Here is a 23,614-nt window from a genome sequence, read left to right on the forward strand (position 1 = left end):
GAAACTACAGGAATTTAGAATTAATGCCCATGAAGTGCAAGGGTGTGAAAAGATGCTAAGAATGAGAAAAAGAGCAATCCAGACTCTCTGGAAAGGATAGCTCCTCCAGCAGAACAATATATTTCTAAAGCACTGACATCCATTGGCTTCCTTCTTTTTAGCCTATAAATCTTGCCAACTACCCTGATCTACTGAGACCTTTCATGGAAATACAGTAATTTAATTCCAATGTAATCCATTCTTTAATGATAGTGCAGGCAGGAAAAGCTTACATGGGCTTGCCTGTACATGTAATTAGTAGATCAGAAGAATAAAATAATTAATTTCTCTCTGACCAGTTCAAGGAGATAAATTTTTATTTAATCCAAATTAAAATGTTTCTTATTTATTTATTACTTCTTCTAGCCCAAACACTGGTATATGATTAGAGTTGGGCAAGAAGCAGTATTTGTATCCCACAAAAGCCTGCTAATTAGAAGACAATCAAAGGAATCTGCATTTTGGTGAAATTCCTGATTTAAATTGTTCAAGACTATTCTGAAGAACCTTTTGTTGAAGTCTGCAACCTGCCAATTGCCATCACACAACTCAGGTGAGTGGTGTGCACCTAAATACAAATTAGCTGGTATTCCCAGGACAGACAGTGACTCATGGGTTAAGACCAGAAATTCCACCCTGGATTAAACAGATCTTTCCACAATAGAAATGTCATGGCAGCTGCTATGTTTTTCCATCTCCTTTTCCTTTCCTCTGAGGAAAACATCTGTTTCTAACAAATTGAGAGGTGAATGAAGCTCCCATCTGGCCAAGAGGACTGGGCAGCTGCATTTATGTCAGGCAGTGAGAGACCGTTCCCCTCACCGGACGGTGCTGAATGGAAATGCAGAAGCAGACAAAGTCCTTCTGGAACACAGTAGATGTATGTCAAAACTGATGACAAAGAGGATTTGCTCTGATGAGAAACTCATTCCTCACAGTGACCAGCTCTAAAAGTCACCTCTCAATGTTAAGAGATAAAACAATGCTGTTGGGAGTTACAATCTCTTCACCTCGCATGAACACTAAATTTGTTCTTCTTCCAGGAAAAAGAAAACAGAAAAGAAATCCCACCATATCAGCAATTAAAGCATTATGTTGGGAATCTCTGCCACACATTCCAGGAGTTTTAGAACTGATGTGAATGGCAGTCAAGGAATGAGAGAGATGATGATTTTAAAGGCAGAACACTGTTTAAAAAAAATAAAATTACCATATAGCACATCTGAATGCAAAAAGGCTTAGACAGTGCTTCATAAGAAAAGCCTCACTGCAAGTGAAATGCAAAGAAATATCTTCTAGTCATTCTGGACAGCTGTTGACAGGTAAGATTTCCTATAAAAGGGATGATGACATTGACCTTTAGAAAATTATCACCAGACAGCAGAGCAAAGCTTTCCTCTGTTTATCCTTGGGGGACTAGGAGCTGCACACAGACACAATGCCGAAACAAGACAAAAAACTTGTGGTATTTTTCAGTGTGCTGAGCAGCCAAATGCAACCTGAGACAATCAGATTTGACATAAAGCTTTAGGAACACAGAAATAACACGCTTATGAAATGTCCTGATTTTTACCAGTACCAGCACTCTGGGCAGAACCCTGCCTACAGAAAGGGCTCCATTAACTCCTGTTAATGGAGTTGCCTCTCTCCAAAGGTGATTTTCAGACAGACTGAAAAACTAAAAGAGAGATTTGTCCCCTGACACCAGGAACCTTTGCTGACTGCACACAAAGAAAACAGGAGAGAAGTGTCCTAAAATTACACCCTGTGGCAACCTCTTTTAACAATTGGCAGGCATATGGATTTCAGGAGAAATTATTTTAATTACTCTTACAGACTCTATGGATGAATTAACAATTTCCTGTTATGCTATCTGTACCTCTAGCAATTTTCATGGAGAGTCTGCAATTTTAAGATGCAGACTCTAAAGAAACATCAGCCAAGCATCCCATATCGGTAGGAAATAGTGAAGTCCCCACTCAGACAGGGATGGCATAAAGGACTTCTGTCTTCTGACATCTGGCTACCTGACTACTGAAAGGAAAAAATTTCTTAAAAGCATTCTCATCTAACTGTCTTCCTCCTTTTCTTTGTAAAGTACATAGAGTGTAATTCTAAAGAGTAAGAACTCCTTTTTCTTTTTTATTCTATTTGACGAGAGGCTTGTCTAAACCTACCCTTTACAGAAGCATGGCAGAAACTAGTTGCTGTGTGCACTGGTACCAGTGACCCCTTGTGGAAGCAGATTATCTTCTCCTGGTTCATAAATCTACCTGTCAACCCTACCTGGAGAGCGGACAACTCATCAGTATGGATTACTGAAATCACTTGCTGTAGAACTAAAGCTACAGCAAGATAGATTAAAAAATAAAACAAAGATTCCCCTTGGGATGTGACAATTCCTTAACCTCAGCATCAGAAAAAAATACAACCTTGAAATGGAGAAAACTGATCTGCAGAACCAGATGCTTAGAAAAGAAACATAGAAAAATGGCAAACAAGCTTCAGCAACGATGCTTGATCCAATCTGGTTCAGAGCACAGATTTACTTTATGGCTCATATTTATCACAGCCAACAAACCTGAAACTGTACATTTCAAGGTTGCATCTATATTTCAAATTACAAATCCCTACAGCTAGGGGATTTAAAATTCCACCATAAAATCTTGGTCAATGTGATCACAGGCCAAAGGGCACTTTCCTCCTTTAATATAATAATGAGACATTTTGCTTATGACATTGGTGACTTATAAGTGGATTTAAAATAAGAATCTCAGAAAAGAAAAAAAACCAACTCAACAAACCACACAGGAATGATTTCCAATGTCACCTATGCTTTTAAACTGCTTGCCCAAATGTTTGTTAGTAAAAAACAACTTTGATCCATGATATGGTGCAGTGACTGGCAACAGAGGTTATTTATGTCAGGTTAGAAGAATCTTAAATTTAGCACTTCTTTTTCTTTGGTTCCTGCACAGTGAGTTTTTCACATTACAACTCATAGCACATAGCTCTGTGGTTCTCTAATGCAGAAATTCATCTAGTCCTGTTCAGGTAGAAGAATAATGACCAATTAAAAAGCCAACTCTTCTAGAAGGACAAGAGATTTATGAAGACAAAGTTTGGTCCAGTTATGTGGTCTGGGCATGTCTAGTTGGCCCTGTCTGTCCACCTAAAGCAGGCAAGGAGAGAAGCTCAGCTCCTACCCTTCTTTTCAAATCACAAGGACAAATCCAATCTTCCTCCATGCTCAAGCTGGCATTTCTCCAGCAGTATTTGTCCAAAAGTACATAAAAAATGAAATTTTAGAGTTTTAATTAACCAAGAATGGCTAAATATATAGCTCCAAGGCTGTACATGCTATGTCAGCACAAGTCAACTGCTTTCCATATAAGCTCGTTAGCTCACCTGAGTCAGCATTACAGTCTTTAACATTACAATCTTGTTTCCTGATGTTTTCAATCGTGTGTTAATGTTGACATAAACTTAAAGAAACTGTCATTTCTCTTTCTGAAAACCCTTTTTCTCCTTGGATTGCAGGATCTTGAATCACAGGGAAAAGAAGGCATGTTTCTCAATTGCCTAAAAGAAAATGACACCTGAGGCCAGCCTGATGAATGCAAGAACACTTTCTATTATATCCATAGGAAAGTATATTGCTCAGAAGGCTGATATATTACAAGTTTAATAAAACTAAAGCATTCCTTAATAAAACTAAAGTATTGTTTTTATCTATACTCCTTCTCTTAAACTTTCAGTAAAAGTTTTGAAAAGACTTTCTCTTTTAAATAAATATTGGCATCATTTAGACTGTTTTCAACATCCTTCAGTGTCATTGTCCATGACTTGTAAGGAGCTCCCTAATACCAATAAATTCATGTCTGGGTTAAGTCTGTTTGATGGACAGCAATTGTTTTGTCTCATTTTACAGAGCTGAGCAGGCCAGGGTTAAACCACTTGCAAGGGAACACATGTCAAAATAATGAACTGAAAAATGCAACCAAATGCTGCTGAGCTCCACTAACTCCTGTTTACATGTTATCAGCATCTTTGCAAAAACCCTAAACACACATACTCCTAGAGTGACAGTATTTAATGACTGATGATCATGCAGAGAGCAGGGACATAAATAACCCTCATTAGGGAAAGTTATGGTGAGAATCAGATGTGCATTGGCTGCTATGCTACAAGCCCAAAGTATGTTGTTGCCCCACAGTAAAGAAAACCCAAAGCATTTTGCTGTTTCGCTGAGGAATCAATTACCCTGAACTGCTTTCATTTACTGGGGGTTGATGCTGTGCCGAGATCATATCTTACCCTGTAGACACTTGTTTGCTGAATTACATTCTGCGATGGTAGCTGTTTGCCACTATAACAATGTAAGTGCCACCTTCCTGGTTGTGTCCTTTTAAAAAATAAATGTAATTGAAAAAGTTCACTTAGCATAATTTCATCACCTTTGTTTAATCTCATTTTTAAGTGGCTGACCTTAAATTCAGATCAACCCCAAAATAAAAGGCCTCTGCCAGATATGTTTGTACTGCATTTCACACAAAAGAAGGAACATATAAACCAACAATGGCAAAACAGAGCTCAACAGGATGTCCTTGCTTTGAAAATTTCATCCATAATGTGCACTGATGCACTTTTATCTACAGTCATCTTTTTTAAGGGATCCAATCTTAAAAAGCCTTCCTCTTACAAGCAGCCTGACAAGCTTAAAGGAAAAGCCTCTGAATATAAAGATATCTTATGAGCAGAGGTTTGGAAGACAGGGTGCTTATATATTATGAGCTCAAACTATAAGTACAGCACCACACAGATGCTGAGTACATCTCATTTATTTTAACACCTACGTCTATACTACCCAAATAACATGACCAGGTAAGTGAGAGGATGGACATCCACACATGAGTACATCTCAAACTCAGAATTTCTCCCTCAGGGGCTACTCCTGGGCAGCTTTGCACTAGCGTTAACAGGGCATATTGTGAGCTGACAAACACCACCACATCAGCACAGCTATAAGAAAGCAGCTCCACATGGGAATGCCAAGCACCCTAACTAAGATCCACACTATCAAGGATTAGGGCCAGTGAGCAATGCATTAGAGTCAGCGCTGCCAGCCCCAAGGGCCAAATGTGCTCTGTCCTGCCTAAAAGCCTTCACGGCTGACTGAGTCCACTTAAAATAAAAGAAGTAAGCAAAGCAAAACAACAATTTTTTCTTTACAAGGGAAATGAAGTAATCTCTCTAGGTCAATTCTGAAGAGCAGAGAACAATCTCATTTTACCCAAATGCAAGCAGGACCTCCAGACTTCCCTATGGTTCTCTCCCCATTACTTACAGCATATAAAAAGGGCAATTTAACTGGAGGAGTTTATATTTGGGGCTTTTTGCAGCACTGTTTACAGAAAATAGCAGATGTCAGTTAATGATCTTTAGACATTAGATCATAAACCACACTCATTTCAAACACTGCAATAGGAGTGATTATTTGTATATCATTAAGCAACATTCTCACAGAAAGCTCAGTATATTTTCTTATTGTTTCATTTAAATATTCTTTCTTGTTTCATTTAAGTACAAAAATATCAGATAACTTTTTATTTCCTATTTTTAACTTTACTATTGGCAAGGTTCTTATCTTTCCTTTATTCCCTCTTCTCAGCAAAGCAATATATAAGCACAGTGTCATTACAAAGTGCAATATTTCTTCAGCTTCACAACACACAAAGCATTTGTCTGCACTGAAACTCCAAATGAGCATTAGAACTCATTCTTATGAGTTTCCTTCTTCACAGAGTTACACCACACACTGGTCCCCACAAGGGGAATGTTGTGTTTTAAACTCTAGAAATTGAATAAGATTGTTTATTTGAAAGCAAAAATAGATGGGTTTGAGTCAGACCAGCACAGGTATACCTAGATTTGCATTTATTTAGTAAATAAAGCAACTGTCTTCATTTTCAAATGCATAGAACCCATATATCTATATAAAGAACATATATATATATGTATATAGGTATGGAGAAAGCAAGCCTTAAGTGTACTTACAAATATATATGCATGCATATCTATCTGTAGAGGTCCAGCTACGTATAGATATCTATAACTTCTTACATATATAAGATATGTATTAAACAATACAATATATATTGAGACATAGACATATATAATGTAAGATTCTCTTTCATAACATGAACTCAGATTCAATTTTATCTAAATCTTTACTGGAAATACTAGGTAGGCCTCTGCTTCTCTAGAACCACATTTTAAAAAATTAATTACATAATATATGCTGAGAAATGCCTAGATACATGACAGATAAATTAGTTTCATTTGAACACACGTAGTGTATGAAAGAAATTAATTCAATAAACACTGTGGCTCTCATCCTATAAAAGCATATGCAAGTCCCAGTGAGTTCAGTTGTAATAACTAAAATTATTCATGGGCAAAAGAGTTTGCAGATCAAGGCTATATATGCGATTTGGTTGTTACATTATGTTAATTTTGGATCTACTATTTCACCATAAAATCTGACAAGACAGAATCATTTATGAGACATAAATACAGAGAATTGAATTATAGGGAGTCCTCTACATACATAACAAGATCAATTATTAATTAACATTCAGAGATGAAGATATGTTGCCATAGAGAATTTACTTAAGGGCAGCTATTGACAATCTTGGTCATGGTCTAGGATCTTTTCAGTTCATTCCATGTGGGATGCAGTGACTTAAACACAGCACCCTGGGAACAGCCATGCCCTGGGTACTATCCATCCACTTGCAGTTACTGCAAAGGGGATCCCCTTCCTCTTGTCCCCCCATCACTGTTACAGCCAGTTACTGTAGCTGGAACAAGGCAAAGCCATGCATCATGTTGTCCTGTTTAAAGGAAGATATAATCTGACCCCCTGACGGCTGCTGTAACTCAGGTAGAGAATTACCATTCCGCTGATCAGATTCTGTGCTGATGTAGTTAGCAGAGCTCTGCTTTCATTAATGGAGCTGTACAGATCTACATCTGTGAGAGCCTCATCTCCTACACTCAAATCACATCCAGACCAGCAGCAACCTGGCACATCGGACAGGTAGGATAGACTTCAGCTAATTTAGTTAATCTACAAAAATGGGATTGAGCATGCCATCTAGGCTTTCTCAGCAACACCCTTTCTTCTTTGAGGACTTAGAGGGAGTAACTTCTCCCACATACCACATCAGTATGGGTTCACCTCACTGAACTGTGAACAACTCCCTCTGAACTAGTTGCTCCCAGCTTCCTTCTCTGTTTACAGAGAGAAACACTTTTAGGGTGTGATGAATCTGATTTATTTTGCATGTCTATTTAAAGCTGAAATGATTCCTGTCCTAGAAATGCCTGCTTGTCTCCACTAACGATGCAGGATGACTAGCTCACACGTGGGTGGCAAAAGTCATCTCACCTATTTGGCAGCTTCATTAGCAACAGTGCTTACACTGAACAAAATAAAACACAAGTACCAAATGTTAACTAAAACCAAATCTTGAACAGATTAATAGTTGCATATTTGGAGATACAGATCTTAATGCAAGGCAACAGTAATACTCTCCTACTCTGTGATTTCTAGCCAGAGTTTTGGGGTATGTGATTGCACAGGAACAAGTGACATTTCTGAACAGCAGCCTAATTTGCTTTGTGTCCCTTAAAGGACTACTAAAAACCAATTTATCATAATCTTCCCCTCATAGGCAAAGTCTTTCTGATCCCTAAATAGCCAGAAAGTAGCTCCAACTGTAAAGCATAAAAATTAACATACCTCTAAACAATGTGTTTTCACTAACTGTTATAACTTTGGAACACAAATCTACAGATGCTCCAACAGGGCAAAAAAGAATAAAACAGAATGCACCTACAGGATAAAATAGAGGAAACTGGTTTTTGTAATGCTGTATCCACAACCTTACATAACCCATTTCAGGCACCGGTCTGCAGGTGATCAGGTCATCTCCATCTCCGTTTGGCTGCATTTTGGTGAACACTTAAAAGCCTTGTCCGGTATTTTCCATGAAGCTGTCCCCTATTCCCCTTTGGTGTTTCTGGTTACCTTAGGGATAATGCATTCTTCTAGGTGGTTAATAAAAACTACAAAAAGAATCAGCTCTAGGTGGGTTACAGAATTGATGCCTTCACCACCACCTTGAAAGCATTAACATTAAAAAGCTTTCTCAAGAAAGAGAAGGTTAGAATAGATGACAGAGAATACAGTGGAAAACACCAATGAAATGTAGGCTTAAATGCCATTAGTAAATCGCAGGCCCAGTACATAACTCCACACAGCAATTCCCAGGAAGACTGTCCTAATTGATAATAAATACAGAACTCCCTGAATATGTTTCTGAACAGTATGGACCGACTCCCTAATTTCAAAGCACTGCCCAATAACTCTCTGTGCTATGTAAAGTACACATTTGGACATGCTGAATTCTCTAATTAGTCTATAAATACTTGACTTTTACCCACTGCTTTGGTAAGTGTGATAATTGCTGGGGAAAGGCCAAAGCATTTATGGCCAATCAGATGATGAGGAAAGGAATATGGCCCTTTCAGCAAGTAAAATGTAAGGCATTCTGTGGCAAGGCAGAAGCTATTAGCAGGATCAATATTTCTCCTAGTACCTTAATAAATCATTATATCAAAGAACAGTTGCAGGATGAAGAAAGCCTCATTCTAACAACAAGGATGCTTCCAAATCAGCAAATAAAACATCATTTAAATTACAAAGGCCTAATTGGTGTACAAAGGCAAACGCCAAGCATAGAATACAGCCCTCTGATTCTAGGCATGTAAGCATTTTGAATCATTAGTGAAGGAAGAAAAGCAGAAAGACAAAGAAACAGCTATGCTAAGAGCTCTCCATGCATAATTTGCAAATCGGTAAATATGCATGACTCTACCACACCGTAGCTGACTGATGGCACCATGTTTCGTGTAGATATCATAGGTGGCAGAAGCAGAAAAGCACCTGGAAAACAGGATGGCCTCTGATATCTTTATTATTGAAATAAGAAAAGGAAACCCCTTGCTGTTATTTACATTGAGGCTTTTTCTTCTGCTCCTTAGCTAGCTAAGAAAAAGCTAAGATTTGTAAACATTAGAATGCAGGAAGGCAAGAAATATTCTAATGGCTACTTTCAGGCAAGGGAACTTCTGTCAGCAGACACTAGGTATCACTGCTTACTCAGTACAGCTGCCATCACACATAGCCATACAGCTCTCTTAGGCTTAGACCAAGAGGAAAGTTCCAAGCAAAGCTAATTGGAGTTTTGTCCAAGAAAGAGATGGGGGACCATGCTCACATTCATGTTCTGCAGTAGGTAACCTCCCTGGTATACATATATGACTGTGAGTAGAAGATAGGGCATGTTGCTATGGAGCACACTAGTGCACAGCTTGTCAGCAGCCACCAGTACCTTCTTTGGACATACCAACTCACAGTACTTTTGTTTTATAGTGTTGTCTTTCAGTCTGGTAGAGAAATTATGAAACCTAGTGGAGAAAGAGTCACTAAAGTAACAACCTCATGGGTTTCACCAGGGGAAAAATGTAATATACTGCTGTAAGTAGTATTTGGTTTATACTTTTGTTTCAATAGTATGCATTTAGCTCTTTATCGAAGGATTATTATAGAGAAACAAATGCTTCTCAGTTGTTTAGTCACTACTTTTGATTCCTATCACAGTCTTAGAAGCTTGTTCCTATTTTATTCAGAGGCAACGGTTGTTGACTTCGTGAAAAAGAGTTAGTTGTTGAAGGAATTTCATCGTGGAAGTCAAAGTGGGTACTCTTTGGTTCTTCAGTTTGTACTTCATAAGTTTCTAATTCCATAGAGCTGATATTTTAGAAGATTGACTGTCATATGTCTGGAAAGCTGACATCTCTAGAAAGTAAATAATGCCTAAGAGGAGGGGAGAAGGAGCATCCTATTGCTACATGGTATCTTCTCTCCCCACTTCAAGTCAGCAGAGATCTTACCTACCTGTCATAATTCTCTGGAAAAACAGAGTTTTGGCTATATGGCAACTAACCTTATGGGGTGCTGGCCATATGCATTTCCATGATATAACTGGCTCTTGAGTTAAATGCATACGTAAAAATGCCCAAACATTTCATGCTCTGAACTCTCTATAGAGATGTATTTATTTTCTCAAACTGTAATTTATTCCAGAAAGTAAAACGGATCAGTCTCTCCATAAGTTACAACTCGAACCAGTTTGTTGGCTGATCCTTCTGTTGTAGAAAACATATCAATCCTGTTTTACAGAGTATAATATGCCAACTTTAGTAATAAGGAAACGCTTGTAGTTTATATACCTAACTGCTTATAGGCATCCAAGGAGTTCTTCCTCTCTTCCTGAGGAGATTACGTATTCCTCAACTCATCTCATGCCTACTAACATGTATCAACATAACATCTCTGGTAGCATCCCAGGACTATTTTAAAAAGAATTGGAATTACCATTTTTGCCTGCATCCCAATGTATTATATTTTGCTTGGCATGTATCAGCTTTGTAGACTGTAAATCTTTAGACAGGGATTACTCCTAGTTGTTTATGTCCTTAGTGGCCTAAAGGCATTATCAGCTTTATTCATCAAATTATTAGCAGCAGAGGGGATCATTGTGAGCACGAACCCAAACTTTAGCAATCACTTCCGATGGGATCACAGGGGAAGGCTAATGAAGTCCGTGTGGCCTTTCAATTCTATTATCACACACCTCTTTTTTTCCAGTACAGTAAAAAGATGTACTAACTCTTCAAACAAATAACTAAGAGCTATTGGGATTTTAGTAAACAGATTGAACAAAAATTCAGGATTTTCTTATTCTAGGCAGTCTGAACAATTAATTAACAGCTTCCTTCTTTGTCATTAATTTTGTTGCCATAGTAGCCTCTGTAAGTGGTTTCTAACAAACAAGTAAGATTTATCTGTCACACTCTAAATTGATCATAAAATAAATAATTTCACAGTCATTTTTGTTTCGTAATGACGGCTAAAGCACAGTGAATCATTACAACAGAGTCTTCTGAGAAGTATAAGGTGTCAGTTGTCTTAAAAAGCAATCTTAAAAAACAAATCCAGAGATTAAAAGGGAAGTGCCAGTTTTATGCAAAAAAAAATACCGTCTCCATTAAAAAATGACAAAAAAATTAAAAATTATAAATAGAAAATATTTCTAGATTTTTTAAACTCAAATTAAGCATATTTTGCTTGGATATAAATATTTCCATCCACAATTTTTTTCTCCAAATTCACAGCTGCTGAGAAATCATGGAGGAAAACATTGTAAGAGAATTTCCTAAAGAACAGAGTTAAAATTAATTAGTTGAAACAGAGGGATTTTTTTTCTACTTCAGATTGCTTGGATTCTAAAGAGAACAGCAGCCCACAAGGGAGAAAGTGGGGGGAGAAACACGTCTGCAAACTAAATGCCGACTAAATTCTGGCCATCATCATGTGCTAGGGGTTTGGACATGTTTGGAGAACTACAGGCTGCAACCTGCAAATTGGATCAATATGTTTCCTGCCTGATAAATTCCAGGAGGGAGATAACGGGTGCATTATTGGAAAAGATTGTTGTTGCCTTTCTTCTAGAGGACAAGGTGACAGATTCTCTTAAAGCAGTAACTGCTCTTTGCTTCTTCACAAAACAATGCTTTGAAAAGGAGAGTCATTTCAAACCTTGTCCAATCTATAACCTGTCTCAGCTGGAGTGGGGAGCAGAGAAGAGTTGGCAACATAGTCAAATTACTCAGATTTCCTTGACTAAGAAGCTAGTAATAATCTCAGGGGCAAAATGCTCTAGTCACATCTGTCAACTCTTTCCACCAAGGAAAACAAAACAAACATGAAGGCAATGGGACTTATGTTCCTCATTATATTAGTCATTTTCTACAGCCAAACCCAAGTGGCCTTGAATATTTTGTTATACTATTGATATCCAAAGTAATTGATTCAGCTACAGACTGAATCACACAGTTAAATCTTACTGAGATAAAATTTTTTTGTTCTTTATCTCACCTCTTGAAAGACCTAAAGTGCAAATTTTTGGTCATCTCCCTTACTGATCAAAGAATATGAGCAGCAAAGTTTTGGGGAGATCATGCAGTCATGAAAGGTGTGATGCCACAAATACAGAATGGTACTGAGAACATGCAAATTTCCCAATTTTCTAGTAAAAATGTTTCCATCAGTTTAAAAATTCACTTTTTTTATTGTTCCATTTATCTCTTGGGACAGGCTCCTATAAGCTACCAAACTGCGGAGATAAAACATGTAAAAATAAGGGGACCAAGGAGGAGGGATTTGTCTGTGGTAACAGCACTGCACTGAGGGATATAACGTTCTAGATGTTGGTGAGTAGCACAGGCCTTTGTTTCCTGACCCATTCCCCCTTCCACCACAATCCCCCCAGCTGCCTCAGTTTAAGCATTTGCCTGGCCATACCCAAAACCAGATTAGGGTCATTAAAAAATCATTTTAAAAAATGGTTCTTTTAACATGAATAATTTCTCAGATCCCATTTACAAAGAATCTGCTGAGCCTTTAAGCTCTGCTGAAGGGAGGGCAACCTCTGGTGATGAGTGTGGAAATGAGAACTTGAAGGCAGTATGCTTCAAAATCAGATCTGTACAATACGGTATCAAAATAATATAAAAATGCAGCATAAGAGCAAAGAGCAAGTCTGATTTTTGTTCACTGTGGTTATTTTTAACTGAACCTCAACTTGTCCATCTATTACACCTTTACTGGCAGAGCAGGGGCAGTGGCAAATTTGAACCCACTTTTGAGCCAGCATAAAAGTTGGAGAGAAGTCACTAGCAATGCTGAGGCCAAGTTAACTGCACTGAGTCAGAGCTAATGAACACTGCCAATCACAGCAATTTATAAGCTTGTACTCAGCATCATGCTAACTGTGCTACACAGCTTCTGGTTGGCTTGGAAAATGGACAGAGGGAGCTCCTCTGCTACGTAGATGTTAACTCTTAGCTATAGATCTATGGACTCTCACAGAGTATCTGAATCCTGAGAAACTGAAGTATAAACCAAGGATTTCAACTTTTGGGGAAATTCTGTAGAAGGGAGTACAAATGGAGAACTAAGGGAGTGAGGAAAAGTCTCTGAGACAAGGCCATGGGCTGTTCAGTTACAGCTCTCTACATTGATTTAGGCTCTACTACAGTCTTAGGCATATCATGCATTCAGTGGTGAGACTGTCAGCAGTCTAGTGGGTCCTCAGCACACACAGTGAAACATCTTCAAAAAACCAAAACACTGTCATGAAGGACATTCACGTAGACTTGTGAGGGTTTTTTTTAAACCTTAAAGACCTTAAAATAATATGGTACATTTGTCTATCAAACACTGACTTTTTTTCTGAAAGCTCATCCTGTGGTACTACAAGCTGCCTGCTGACTGTATGGCTCTTGACAAACTTTCCGACAGAAATCCCAACTCACTTCAACCTATACACAGAGCCATCAAAGATGCATTAATAGTGGAAGGATTGCCGGACTGACCATTATAAAATCTTGCATCATAGGCCTCTAGCATTAAAGGGAAATGCTCCTAGAAGGATTATAGAAAGATCAGACATTCAAAATGTTTCATGACCCAGAACAAGAGAACAACCAGCCTTCTCTGTATATCTACACTTCATTGGGAACAGATAGTGCAGTTGACTGATCTCACTCATGTGTGACAGACACGAGAACCTGACAGGAGCTCTTCTGCAGAACTTTGGCCAGGATTTCAGAAACATTGCTGAATAGCTCAACTCCATCACCCCCCCCCCCGCAAAAAAAAAAGAACAACAGCAAAAAAAAAGGAATATTGGACAAAGGTATGAAAGCTTGTTACAGAATAAGTTATGTGTTGAACCTGTTACTCTGTAATCCTTTCCCTTGTCCCCTTGTTTCTTTGTCACCTCAAAAAGTAAAAAAGCTGTGTGAAGAGAAAATAAAAAATGTAAGAACACTCAGGATATCTTCATGGAATGACAGAAACACAGAACACTGTGAATAACTACAAAGGAAATTGGTGGCCCTAAAACATTAGAAGAACAGGATAATGAAGAAATTAAGTCTCCTCTAAATAAAACACTGGATATCAGTCAATTTTACAAACAGGATGCCATATTTCAGACTCAGCTCTCTCCTGAGGATTTGACCTTGGCTTTCAAGAACTTTGGTCCCTCTGAAACATTTTTCTTTATTCTCTTTGGTGCTTGTTCTTGTTTCAATTAGATCAAGTCAGGTTTACATTGAGACTGTAAGAATAGGGACATCTGTGTGCTACCTGTCAAGTACTGTTGTAACTATGTTCAATTGCACTTGTAAATCTAGTGCCTCTGTGAAGTCCCATATTATGAAAACTGTACTTTGTCTTCCCTTCCTCTAGTTTGTGTAACATCTCCATGTACTTCTGTTGGGGGCTTCAAAGGTAGAAAACCTTTCTAAGAAAATCACTAAGTACAATAGTAAGAAACTGTTATTAGCAATACCGAGAAGAAAGAGTTCATTTACCACTCAGTGGGAGGGAAAATTATTTTTAGGATCAGCAGTGACTAGAAAGCCACAACAGTTAACACTGAAGACAAAGAAGTAGCAATTCAGTTCATAAAAGGACAAAGTATATTAAAGAGAACTGAGATAAGTTAAAATATTTCAAATTGTCTAGATCTTATGAATTTCACCCTGGAATACGTAGATCACCGACAGAGAAAATCTTGGAGCTGCTGGCAATTAACTTTGAGAGCTGAGGTCAGAAACAGTCAACTCACCAAATGCTCAAACAAGATTAGTTTTACTATGAAGGACCTGAGGTTATCTAGTAGATCAGAAGCTTCAACTGAGTCACTGTCACCTATGTATGAATATCAGATTGGAAATATAAAGGAGAATGTTATCTACAAGACTTGTGAGGGAATTCTCCTTTTTTACTTCACTTTGGAAAGACTTCAACCATAACCTGAGGTAAAGTGTTGGATGCCACATTTTGAGGAGGATGTGACCAACTAACAGCGAGTACTCTACAAAGCACAACAAAAAAATTGAAGGGCTAATTTGTTGATTAATCCAAAGAAGACAAAACTTAGGGAAACATGACAAAAGATCCTGAAGGTCTCAAATATGGTTGCAAGAAAAAAGGGAATAATCTATTCCTGTTCACTGCAGGTAGAACAGAAGTAGCTTGCATGTTATGAAAAGAAAAAAAAGCATTTTTCTAATAGTAAGGAAATTTAGGCATTGGAATGAATTCCCCAGAGACTCTCTATCACTGGAGGCCCTTGGAAATGGATCAGCCACTGATCTGATGGGAAAAGTGTCAGTATAGCTGATGCAGCTGCAGGGCCCTCAAGCTACTTCCTAATTTTCTAGGATAATTTTAGGAAAAAAAAGTGTGGCTACTTAGATGAAGAACAATTTTTTTACTTCTGAGATATTTTAGGCAATAGTATGTATTACCTTTTCCTTAGTTAATTTTTAATAATGTTCTGAAAAGCTCAAAGTTAATAAGTAGCTTGACCCAAGATATTCTTTCATCTATCTACTTTCATTTTTGCTCTTTGAGCAAACTGCTTGGTCAAGTTTTCCTCAGATTCTTAGAATATCTCTTGAACACAATATTCAGGGGTTTTTTTGTTTGTTTGTTTTTCCGAATGTGGGATCAATGACATTAAGTAGGAACACAGTCTTTCCTGAATGGTTGCCGACAGCCACTTTTGGATCATTTCTTCTGTAGAGTCAACCAACCATATTAAAGTTGATGTGGTTTCCTTTAAGTTTTTCTTTTTTTGTTTGCTTGGTTTTTTGTTTTGTTTTTTTTTTTTTATTTGTGGCATTGAGTAGTCACTTTGTCTGTATTTTCCCTTTACTGAAACGATAAGTGACCCTAGAAACCTGAGTCATTCTGGAGCAGTATATCTTGGGACCCTCAATCCTAGAAGTGCTATGTGGCACTTAGGGATACCGTTTAGTGGTGGACTTGGCAGCACCAGATTAACAGTTGGACTTGATGATCTTAAATGTTTTTTTCAATCTAAATGATTCTAAGATTCTATGATTGGTTATCATGTACACTAATCCAAAAAAATCCTTTAATGTTTACTGTTTGAATGGGTAGCCTTTCTTCATACTTTAGCTAAAAAGCAGGAGAGAAAGGACATAAACCTGCCAACATTCTGCTGGGCTGTGATGGAAAAAAAAATAAGGATTGTTTTCTAATTGTTCATTTTGGTTGTCACTTAGCCATCTGAACAGTCTTCATTTTTTAAGTACTGTCTCTTCCAAGTTTCACTGCTGCTTCTGGAGACTTGGACAGTAAAGGTGACAGTGGATTTCTCCTCTTAGCTGGAGAAGATGTTTTAACTGCCTTTCAGAAGTGAAATCAATTTGTATCTTTCCGTATATGGCAACAGACTTTCACTGGATCTGTAGTTTATGACTTTTATCCTGCTGTGACACCTGCTTTGGTCAAGGGGATTACTCCTCCTGGAAGGTGTCAATACTGATGCTGTTCACTTGAGCAGCTGTCCTCCCTCTTCTATTATTATTATTATTATTCATGATGTGTGACTGATTCTTCTGAGGGCCTCAGGCACAGAAAACTTAGCAGTTCTTTGCTGTCTTTCTTTTAAAGGGACCTAAATGGACAATTATTGTCTCTGAAATGTGCTATGGCCACCATTTCATCTCATCTATTGTTTAGATATCTCTGTGCAGCCAGAAGGTGGACAATGAAAAGGTGCAAGATGGGTCATTATCCATATGCTGATAGCTATCAGTTGCACACTTAGTGCTTCTCTAACAATGTCGTTCATTACCTAGTATCATACTGAGAGAGCTTAACAAATGGAACAAAGAGAAGACACTAGTAGTGACTCCATCTAGACAAAACTGAGGCACAATATCGACTGGGGTCATTTTAATTGAGGGTATATCTCCATAATTAATTATTGAGCTTTTAAATTCTGTGCTTATTTTACATAATTTGTATCCATCTGAAAGTCATAGTGACTATATTCAGCTTCTTAATGGTGGCACTTGTGTCAAGAAATTAGCAGTGCATGGAAGGGTACAGGTAAATGGGAGAAAGACAGGAAGAAAAGTGTTTGGAATAGGACATATAAGATCTGCAAATGCTTATTCTGAAAAATAGATAAACAAATTAAATCAGCTACCATGTAAAGTAATTTTTCCTTCTAATATTTGAGAGATTACCATAAAGAAAGTTATGTTCAACTGTATATCCTCACTATAAATAAGACACCAAATGGCTTCCTATGGAGCAAATAGAGCATAATCCAATACCTGGATTTCAGAAATACCCAAGTGTTGTGTAGCCCTGGAAGAGACTACATGGGGTGGCATTGAAATATTCCTTACTGGAAGATTAGGTAAATAATCACCGATTATCTAGACAACTTTGCTCTTGTTGGTAATGAAGGCGAATGAGCCAAATTATCTTTGCTGTCCCTAAGTTGTTCTTGACTGCTGACACTAAAGATCTCCCTTCTTTTTGTGTTACGTCCCAGGAGTTAAGATCAGCAAAGATTATCACCTAATTGCCACTTCGAAGCACAAGATGATGGCACTGGAGTGAGGGTAGTAAAGAGCTTTACTCCTAATCTGAGTCTATGGACACTTTGTGTAGTTTGTGGGAGTCTCTCAGCTATTCCCATTCTTCTGGGCAGTAGCTATCAGTAACATAACAGGGAGGTATTTAAGCATGCTTCTGGGCTGTTCCTCCAGCAGAGGAAGCACTTGCCACCATTTCTAGAAATACCTTGAAAAGAACTCAAAACACAAAAACCAGTGAAAGGTGAATCTGCAGTCTGGGTTGGTGGTTGATTTGTTTTCCCTGTATCCATATTTGCAGTATCTCTGGCCACAGCTCTTACTCAGGTAAGCAAAATGCCATTTTAGTTTTTCTAATAATCACTTGCTCCATGTCTTGCTGTGGGCAATAAAAAACCAGGTGGAAGGGCACAGGTGCTCTGAATCATCATTCAAAAATAAAAGTAAAAAATGTATATAGAATCATAGAATTGTTAAGTTTGGAAAAGACCTCCAAGATCATCAAGTCCAACCGTTAATTGAGCATGGCCATGTTCACCACTAAACCATGTCCCTAAGTGCCACATCCCCATGTTGTTTGAACACTTCCAGGAATGATGATTCTACCACCCCCCTGGACAGCCTGTTCCAATGCTGGACAATCCTTTCCATGAATAAATTTTTCTGAATATCCAATTTAAACCTTCCCTGGTTTAAATCTGAGGCTTTATCCTCTCACCCTACCGCCTGTTACATGGGAGAAGAGACCGACTTCTGCCTCGCTTCAATCTCCTTTCAGGTTGTAGAGAACAATAAGATCTCCCCTGCACCTCCTTTTCTACAGACTGAACACTCCCATCCTGACCACTCAGTCAGTCCTCATAATACTTGTGCTTGAGTCCTTGCACCATCTTCGATGTGTTTACATTAGCTTGCACATACAACTCATGATTTGGACACAACAGTCTTTATAAAATCACAGTCTGGTTTGAATTTCTGTTTTAATAAAATGTAACTGTCCCTCCATGGCAGTTTTGTGAGATTTACTTCCCCCATCTTCCCATTTTATTCTCACACATTCCCTTCAAGACTCTAGCTTATAGATTTTCTCCAGCTACCAAACTATTTGGTTTCCATCTTTTCAATAATTCAAACGTATGTGTCAAATGCACACATGGAACATTTCCAGGTAGTAACATTCCCTTTCCTCTCTTCCTTTTTGTAGCCAGGCAATTTACATATATAAGGTGCACAAAGATAACATGCTCCTCCATGGTTCAGGTTTGTGCATCAGCTCTACCTGCTTTCTCTTTGCAGCCCTGCATTGAAGCCTCTGGTGGGACAGCTGTGCCCTGAGCAAAGTCTGGTGGCACAGAAGGTTTGGCCTTTCTGGCAGCATGGCTTTAAGGCAGGCACGTGTATCTAATGCAGTGGCAGCAGGTCCATGTGCAGTGCTGGTACACAGATTAAAGTATGGTTGCTATGATTACACACTCAGGTGGAAAAGTGCTCTCCCTAGGCTCTTCCCTTCCTTCCTCCCTCTCCTTCCCATGTTTTTTGACAGATTGGTATTTTGCCAGTTGTGATTTCTTTGCTGAAGAAACAGCAAGATAACGGAGCAGTGCTCCCTCCACCAAACTCCCGCAAGAGCCAGCCCAGGCTGACCATGTGCCCAGGATGTTTTAACAGGAGGACATAGCAGATGAGCCCAGCCCCAGGAGTCAGAGGCTTCCCATCCCATGTGGTGGCCATGAACTGTTTTCACCACTTTTGTTTTTCCCTACTCTCCATAAAACTAAGACACTTGTTTAACCATAAGAGTGTCAAGGGCAAAGGTTTGAGGACACCCCAAGAGGTATTTAGTAACCCCAATAGAAAAAACTCCACCAAAGCAAGAACAAGTAATAAAAGTGTCAGAGAAAAAGAGGCTTCTCTGGAGGCTGGGTTGAGGGTTCATAGGCAAGAAATAAAAGAGAGATTAAGAAAACAAGAACTGTGAAAGAGGAGGAGACACTTACAAATAAAAAAAACCCCATGAGATTTGCAGTGAAAGACATGGGATAAATGGAAAAAGCTGACCTAGGTTAAACTAATTATTTAACTAGATCACTATCCTCTGATGCAGATGCTGCAGAGAAGTGGTACAAGAGATATCTACACAGTTGCAGAAGAAGCTTCACCGAAATCCCAGGCTGAGGATTGTTGAGTTCAACCTTCCATCAGGCAACTGCTGTGTAACTGCTGTAACTGCTTAATAAATGTGTAATATGAAAAATACATCTATGATGGCATTCCTATTGAAGTAAATATCTATTTCTTGTGATACCTTTTGATAATACCTCGGGGCAATATTTTCCAAAGGGAAGTTTCACCTTCTATCTCCTTTTCAGTAGAACTGTCTTGCCTTTTAACTTAATTGGTTTTCCTTGGCTTCTGCATTATGATGAACGTGGAGCACACCCATACCCAAACTATTTTATGCCACTTAGTATACATACATCTAATATGTACATGTATCAAATTAATATGATATTTATCCTCTTTCTAAATGACATGATACTAATTTGTATGTACATCGCAATTCTTCAGGAATCAGACTTGTGAATAAGGACATTTTTAAAATGTGTTTTAGATGAATGATGTCTAAGCTTTCTCCACATAGCAGCTGTTGACTACATTTGTATCAAATTTTTAAAACACAGGTTTAACAACACTTTGCTTTGGCAATTTCAACAGTAACTCTTGGAAGTCTTAGGTGAGCCTTGATTCAAAAAACACTCGTAGATCTGAAAAGGAAGATTTTCATAAAGCTGCTGTTGCTGCTAGTAAAGAATTTACAACCCAAATGCCAATACTGCCTCTAGTTTTCTCCCTTTATCCTAAATGTCTTTCAGTGTTTGCACTTCTTTCTCTCCACCCCCTGCCAAAGAAAACCATGAATATTGCCCTAGGGGACATCGTTATTAAAGAAAGAAACAGTGCAGTCAAAGCCTTAGGATGACACAGATCATTCAACAGTTGTTCAATTACACTGAAAAGCTACTTATTTTTGAACATGGAGCTTTCACTCAACACAGGCCCAAGGCACCACTATCAGATTTGTCTCTGCAATATCTTGATCAGTCTGATGTAGGGCCTTTATTCATTACACAAGCTGTAGCCTTGTGTGAAGTTTACATCTAGGTTCAGAGTTCCTAAAGCATCTTGGAGCTGTGTTGGTTTTAAAAGATATTACCAAATCATAATCATTTCCAAGAACAAATTAAAAGTTGTTTTGGATACCTCTCATCCCCTTAGTCCATCTGATATTTTTTTTGTGTGAGGTTTACAGGCCACTTTCCCTGCAGAATTCCTACAGTGTAATAGAATAGTATGTGACTACAGAGGCAAAAAGGACAGCAGTAACACCCAAAGCATTCCAAACTAAAACAAGCAGATGAAATGAAACATATTCCAAAATGAACAGTTTTGAAAATTATTGTTTAGGATGACATACAACTCCCACAGACCTTGAGTATGACCAATAGCAGTGTATGACCATCCAGATGGAAAAGTTGATTCCCACAGGTTTTTCTGAGAAGATTTCTATAAAAATGCTGCTCAATACTACCTTTGAAAGCAGTAAGAAATCATAGAATCATACAATCAACCAGGTTGGAAAAGATCTCCAAGATCATCAAGTCCAACCCTTGATCAAGCATCGCTGTGGTTACTAGACCAAGGCACTAAGTGCCACATCCAATCTCATCTTAAAAACCTCCAGGGACGGTGAACCCAGACCTCAAATCTTTCTCTAACAGCTGCATAGAAAAGCATATTGAAATGCAGAGGAGTGTTTTCTACCCTCTAAATCAGAGCAATCGTGGGCCACAGTGCTTATAACACTATTGTTCCAGCTGACAAGAACATAGAATTAGCTACAGGCTCCTCTCTGCTCCTTGCCGTGATGACACTAGAGGAATCAATCCATTAATATTCTGCTCCTTTTACAGTCTCTTAAATACAACCCTTTGATTATTTTAATTTTCTTAAACTTTCCATGAACCTGAGCTTCTCCTGACCTGAAAGCCTCAGTAATTCTGCTGACCCTTTGCTAAGTGTGCTTCTCAAAACATCTATAGTTATAACTATAGATGGGTCAGCTGCTCACATATTAGCAACTTGGGTGGGAGCAATCGACTGCAGGGCCTTTTAGGGTAATGTAGTTTCAAAACACACTGAAAGGCATAGCAGTGAGAAGAAAATGACATACAGGTCCAATTCCTTTCTGCAGTTCAACTCCATGAACTGCAGTAATTCACCTCAAAGGAAAGATGAATGCATTATTCTACATCTACACAATAGTAACAGAACAGAGTTATGTCCTAAGCATATTGCAAGAAACAAAAATAATTTTTTCACAACACTTTCTCCAGATTATAATTAAATTTGGTTTGCATGCATTCAAGATAAAAAAGATAACGCGTTAGCACAGGAGTCTAGATGCTGAAATAGTGTCCTCGTTCCATCCAGGACAGGGTTAATTTTTGCAGTAGCCAAAAGAGGGCATGGCTAGGACCCAGAGGGTATTCTATAACACCTCATATCATTTTCCAGGGATGGGGAGGAGGGCTCACTTCTGGGTCAGGGTAGCATGGCAGAAGGAGCAGTCTTGCATTATTTGGGGTTTCTGCACGCTGAGCAATGATGTTTCTTTTTCTTGTACACTCTTTTATTAGTACTGTTGCTGTCACTGGTGATTTCTTATCTCCTTACCGTTTCCAGTAAATTGTTCTTATCTCAACCACTGATCTTTACCTTTTGTGCCTCCAGTTCTCCTCTCCAGTCTGTCACAGGGGAGGAGGAGAGGAAGGGGGAAGTGAGCAATCGGCACATGGTTTGGAGTGGTTTCAGTGGGAATACTAAATTGGAGAATACCATTCCTAAACCACGACAAAAAATCAGAATGCAATTCAGTTTACATACCTGTATGCAGGAAAGTAACTTCTCAGTGGCCCCATCACAGTATTTCCAAAGGAATGTTACCAATTCTCATGGTCAATCCTGCAAGAAGTGGAAAGAATAGTTAAAACTAGAGTTTCCAAAGGAAAAGCAAATATTATCAGCTGTTTCCTTGGATACGCAATGCTAAGTATCAGTGTAGATTTGGTTTAGAGGATGTTAAACACTGTAAACTACGGTAGCTAGATCATAACAATCATTTAAACACAGCAAAGTTCAAGTTAAATAAAATACAAAGTGGTGAGTTGTTTTTAAAGACAAGTTATTGAAAACCATTGGCATAAAAATGCAATGAATATGTGAGACTGGATTAGAAAGAAAAGAAAAAAGAATGAATACTGCACCAATTTATATTCCCTTTGAACTGTCTGTAATACAGACCTTAAAGTGCATTTTCAAACACATAGCATATCAAAGATGTGTACATTTATTTCTAGCCATGGCACTTCTAGGATTTTGGTAAATGAAACCAGAAATAGTCTAGTGGAACTGTGCTGTGTGACAAAGCATGTACTGATGCGTTCTGCCCAACATCAACAAACAATTGTTTTATCCTTTAAATGAAGGAAAGAATTTCAGCACTAAGCAAATGCCTTACATCTTGCATGAATTCTTCAACAGAGTCAAAGCAAACCTGTCTTCTTAACCTCCTGTATGTGCTATTCCTACTCAAAACATAAGTCATATTCCCTGAGATCTATCAGTTGCTAAGTTTTCGATCATGCCAGCCATGATACCATGATACACAAGGGACGATGATACACATGCACTAAAGCTTTCTGCTATAATCCCCTCTGGAGTCCACACCTGTTGCTGTAAGGGTAATTATCTGGGTATCCCTGAGGCCAATTTTTGCACTTTTCATATAAAAATCATCTCTTGCATAAGACATGAAATTTAAAATCATCCCCTTCACGGACATTGAGTCACTCCATTACCTCTGGGAGAGATATAAATTATGCATTCT

At 38.4% G+C, this 23,614-nt stretch overlaps 1 protein-coding gene across 6 annotated transcripts in view; it reads right to left on the reverse strand.

The window, feature by feature from the left end:
- The window catches only part of ENOX1 (ecto-NOX disulfide-thiol exchanger 1), a 365,499-nt gene that overhangs the window by 224,849 nt on the left and 117,036 nt on the right, over positions 1-23,614 (reverse strand). For all 6 annotated transcript variants that reach the window (XM_017815136.1, XM_017815141.1, XM_017815140.1 and 3 more), the window contains one exon: positions 22,612-22,689. The gene's annotated coding sequence lies outside the window, so the exon portion shown is untranslated. The remainder of the gene's footprint in view (positions 1-22,611; positions 22,690-23,614) is intronic.

This window comes from Lepidothrix coronata, unplaced genomic scaffold (genome assembly GCF_001604755.1).
Source record: "Lepidothrix coronata isolate B3197 unplaced genomic scaffold, Lepidothrix_coronata-1.0 Scaffold48, whole genome shotgun sequence".
NCBI lineage: Eukaryota > Metazoa > Chordata > Aves > Passeriformes > Pipridae > Lepidothrix > Lepidothrix coronata.